The sequence below is a fragment of the Patella vulgata genome, chromosome 6 (assembly GCF_932274485.2).
Source record: "Patella vulgata chromosome 6, xgPatVulg1.2, whole genome shotgun sequence".
NCBI classification, from domain to species: domain Eukaryota; kingdom Metazoa; phylum Mollusca; class Gastropoda; family Patellidae; genus Patella; species Patella vulgata.
In genome coordinates, this window is record NC_065884.2 from 51,298,592 (window position 1) to 51,304,331 (window position 5,740).

Sequence of the window (5,740 nt, forward strand, 5' to 3'; positions counted from 1 at the left end):
CAGAGTAGTTCTAATTTATATTTATTACCTATCCCTAGGGGTTGCCGTGGTTGGGTGATTATCACATAGGACATAGCCGTGGGTGGAGAAGACCCTTTCGGATTTTTCAAGCCCGAATTCAAGAAGTCAGGTGGTTGTGTTTGTTGGACTTAATGAGGGCACGTGTACCAATTACTAGTTCAAGTAAAAGATCCCCATGCAGCTGAAAACGACTAAAACGCCACAGTCCGGGCAAAATTGTCTCTATCAGACACATAAATATGGCAAATGATCATAAGGACTCATGGGAGAAAATAACGAGGTCCTATATGCAATTAAAGATCCATTGGCAGTTGAAATTCGAAGACAAGCAAAGGCAACGCCACAGCTCGTGAACTCCCTACCCCACATTGCACACGTAACAACACAAACAAATTAATTAATGCTCCTTTTGCAGTTCCATACCGATTCTCCCGACAGTACCACAGTAGTTATTCCACTGGAATTGATTAGATCTGGTGTTTATTTTGATCATTGATACGGTAATCTTCCTAACTACGATTAAATTAAGTTTTAGTATAGTTATGAGACCATACACAATCAAAAGTCTATAAATATACCAAAAGTATTCAAATATCTGATGTTAACATTTTAAATCAAATGTACTATATATATAAAAAAAATTTATCGGTGCCAATTTTTGTATAAATAACAAGCCAACAGTGAGGCTGATGTCCCCCGATGAAATCCCAAAATAAATAGATGACACATATTAATTAATCGCAGATTTATTGTTTTCGAAAGTATCCAGCAATCAAAATATACACTAAATTTCGTCACTCTTTATCTGATAGAATCAAGATTATCTCGTCCCAGAGCATCGACCAATGAAATTGATTAGCTCTGCTTGGCTTCAGTTCGAAATCTTAATAATTGAACTCGGCCAAGACATTCGCCTAATGAACATCTACATCAAGATTAAATATTCTACCTCAATTAAAAGCAGAATTGTTATGTTCCAAAGTCTTGACCAATCAGATTGATTATCGCTCTGCTTTACCTAAGCAGAAATTGCTCATCATCGAACTTAGTCAAGGTATCGATGTAATGAAACTATACACCAAGTTCCATCACTCTCACTTAATAAGAACTAAAGATATCTTGTCCCAAAGCATCACCCAATCAAATTGCTTATCTCTGCTTCCCCTAAGCAGAAAATGCTCATCTTCGAACTCCATCAAGGCATTGACCTAATAAACACCTACACCAAGATTGAACATTCTAGCTAAATTAGAAAGAGAGTTATTGTGTCCCAAAAAGTGTGACGGAGAGACAGACGGACAGACAGACAGGCGGACAGACAGACGAACCCATTTTAATAGTCCCCTGCTTTCTTCCAAAGGCGGGGGACAAAAATTCAGGAATGCGTTTGTGTGTTTAAATGGCCGCCAGCTAAAACATTATCAACTACTTTTATCTGAACGTAGGAGATATCCATCTAACCAACAAAAACAACACATCTAATCAATTTTGCACTTCAATTTTGACTGTCAAATAAAGAGGCCCTTTTATTATACCAAATACGAAACAATCTTTCTTCCCACCAAAATGCACATTATAATATTTCATGGTAATAATGGATTCTGTATAAGAACTGAAAATGAATTGAAGATTAACGTCCTACCTTTCTGCACCGACTGGACTAATGAAGACGGGCATACGCCAAACAGTGTGCTATGAGGGAGATTTTAGACTGGACAGCGGCGCTATGGTCTACTCTTATATCGAATTCCAACTGCCAACCCGAGATCTCGGTTTTCGCCCCATTCGACAGACTGTCCTTCCAGATTCTCCGCGAAACCACCGCTGGAAAATCTCGAAACTTTCTCACCGACACCGGGAGCGAACCTCGGACCACCTGGGTCAGAGCCTTACTCAGTGAGTCACCGCGGCTCCCCGTTCCGCGTAAGGAATTCACAAATATTTATTATATCAAAACTTGATACAAATTAGTCACCTAATACAAGGGGTAGCCAGGGTTGTTTGGGTTGGTGGGGGGCGGGGGTGTCTAGCAAAAATGCAATCGACTGATGCACTTGCCTCTAATACCAGTGACGCAGTCACGATCTGAGCTCTGCAGGTGCGAGTTTTCTAGGGGTGTCCGGGGTCATGTCCCTGAAATGCCATTTCCTGGAGTTTGGGGCAGATTTTGCAGAATTCTGATGGTCAGAAAACACTTTTAACACAAGTAATATACGTTTTAATTTCTATATAATGGGATTAATTGAATATGCAACAAGTAAAAATTTTTAAGTTCAATAGATCGCCCTAACATTTCATAAATTACAGATTTTTTTCGTATTTCTGAAACAAACTCACCCTCTCTTTTACCAAACGATAAAACTGTGCTTCCGATAACTTCTTAATTAACTGTTCGGCTAATATTATTCGTATGACAATCAAGAATATATTTTGAAACATCAAAATCTTCGTAACAAGCTCTCTCAATTTCGTAACAAACTCGCCTTTTCTTTTACCAATCCAAAAGATAAAACTTTGCTTCCGATAACTTCTTAATAAACTGTTTGGCTAATATTATTTTATAGTATACCGTTGCAATTTAGGTGCACATATTCACACAAATACTTATATTAAAGGGGCAATTCCCTATTTTAACAGTCTCAAAAATACAAGTCTGTGTACATAATATGAAATTTAAGCGCCAAAATATAGAGGAATGGTGTGTTTACCTTGCCTTAAAATTAATTCAGCTCAAACTATGGAGTCGTTTGGACGTATAAGACAAAACCGCTTATCCGGACTCGCAACCCTTTTAAGATTTTGGGGTCAATTTTTTCGTTGGTGACCTGGTGACCTGATAATCTATTGCCGTTCCTTTAGAGGTCTATACAGTGTATGACCCACGTGATGTACTTGATAACGAAAGGTAAATTTCACCCACACGTTATTATTATAAAATAAAAGTCTGGTTCCATCCAGATACCGTATAATACAGCTTGGGACACAGGTCTCCATTTCCAGACGAAGACTGGCGGGTTTAAATTGTTTGAAATCGTATCACTTATATTGAGTTAGTTGCTCGGCCCGACGGTAGAGATTTAGGGGGTTTTAACACAAAATTAAGCAGTTTTATTCTCCAAAACATAATCGAGATTCACTCTTTAAGTATTTGGAATTTTTCCCTTCTTATTTTGGCATTGTTTGTTTACCCCATTAATTCATTTAGTCAGAGACCGACTGCAGTGAGCACTTATTTTGAGACCGAATATTTTTTTCTCACGGGGGAGAGATAGTTGACACGGTTATTTTGTACTATAGTTTTGTGTGAAGTATGCAATTTAGGTGCACGAGTTTGCGAAAATTAAATACATATATTAAGTATTTGAGACTTTTCTCTTCTAATCTGGCATTTTTTTTGTTTACGTCATTAATTCATTTGGTCGCCGATGCATAATTTTGAGACCGAATGCAGTGACTGCATTGATTCTGAGACCGACTATTTTTCTCCCTGGGATAAATTTTTTTTTATACCAACATGCAACAGAAAAAGAGTGAAAAACATTTTTTCAAACATATTAAGTTGACAAGGTTATTTTATACTATAGTTTTGCGTGCGTGGCGTGACATATGCAATTTAGTTGCACGAATTTACGCAAATACATATTTAGGTATTTGGGATTTTTCCTTCTATTTTAGCATTGTTTGTTTACCTCATTATTATAATTCATTGAGTCTGAGACCGACTGAGGTGAGCACTTTTTTGTGACCGACTATTTTTGAGACCGACTATTTTTTTCACTCGGGGTGGGGGTGGGGGGGGGGGGGGGCATTTCTTAGATTAACATGGCAACATACGAACAACTGAATAAGAGTGAAAAACATTTTTTCAAACATGACAAGTTTATTTTATACTATAGTTTTGCGTGAGCGTGACGTATGCAATTTACATGTAAGTGCACCGATTCAAGCAAAGATATTATTTTGGATCTTATTTTCTGTTTTGGCATTTTTTGTTTACGTCATTAATTCATTTAGTGACTTACTTATTTTGCGACCAACATAATGTAGGCTACATATGCCATCTAGGGCCTCTTTCGCGGTCTGGGGAATCACGTGGCTAAGTGGGTAAGACGCTGGCTCGCTAGCCTGGAGGTCGGGTGTTCGATCCCTGCATTGGCCGAGAAAGTTCATCCAGATTTTCCGGCGTGGTTTCCCCTTGTCAGTGATGCAGGACGGAGGGCCTGACAAGGACAGCTGTCTCGTGTACACATTGGCGTGCACGTAAAAGATCCCTTGGCAGTTGGAATTCGATATAGGAGTAGGCCGTAGCGCCGTTGTCCAGGAAAAATTTCCCTCATAGCACACTGTATGGCGTATGCCCGTCTTCATTAGCCCAGTTTAGGAGCAGAACAGTAGGACGTTAAACCCCATTTCATTTCCATTTCATTTCTTTCGCGGTCTGGTTCTGAGCTGGTGACCTGTGGGAATTATGGATGCTGAGCTGACAATTTAACAAAGGACTACGAGGATCGACGAACATGATGCCTCGTCAATTACATCCGTCATTTTTGGAATATCTATGGTTACATTTACAATGCGGACAGGGCCGTAACTAGCTCAGAGCAATGAGGGGGGTGGGAAGTGTTCTCAGGAGTGCTGTAAAATTGACGGACAATGTATATCTATTTTTTTTATGGTCGACAATTTTTTCACAGGGGGGCGGGACATCGGAAAATCCCGATGAACTTTCTCGGTCAAACAGGGATCCAACACGGGATCTCCAGGCCAGTGAGCCAATGTCCCACACACTGGGTCACCGTGACTGCCTTTATAGCTCTTCAAGGCTATGATGGTTCTGATTTTAATCAGTAGCCGACTCATCTTCTGAAACCATAATGGTAAAATCAAGATTTCATGTAACATTGCATCATTCGCGATAGTTTTGAAAAACTGGACAGTTTAACAATTAGATCATTATGCAAATCATAAAGATTTGTACAGGTTTTATAATTCTATCAACAATATGAGAATTTCCGATTTCGCCCAAATTGTGTTAGCTGTCTCGTATCAACAGGGCTTAGACATCCATTTCATTTATTTCTTCAAACTGGTTGCAAGATCAATTTTATGTTGAATTGTTTTCCTTGGTAATAAACAGTATACCTTTGATACAAATTCTTCAAATCAATCAGCCAAATTTCAGCATCTAATCCATTGAAATTGCTCTAAAAGTAACCAAAATTTTATCCATAGAGCATGTCCCCGATCGACCTAGCAAACTCTCCGTGTTTGCTTCTCGAGATTCTTATATTCAAATGGGAACAATCGCGGGCATTACTAAATTATTGGCCACGCCATTGCTTAAATTTAAATTATGCTCCAGATTAGCAAACCGTTTGGGCAGATACATGGGTACATCTTAATCATAGCAACAAAATGTCCGCGCTTGATATATGATCTAAATCTCGCGTACTAAGGCAAATACTTTTACTATACTACATATGCCAGCTGATATAGAGGGTTCCTTATATAGATTAACACAATCCCTTTGTTGTGACATTGGATAAAGACAAGGTAATCCCTTTACATGCATAGACAGGATTATATAATCTGTGAATCATTTTATCATGTAACCACATTTAATCTCGTTCGAACACATAACACCTTTTATTTAACTACCCATTTATTTAGGCCAACAGACTATGCATACTTTAATAATATATGCCATACGCATGTATTT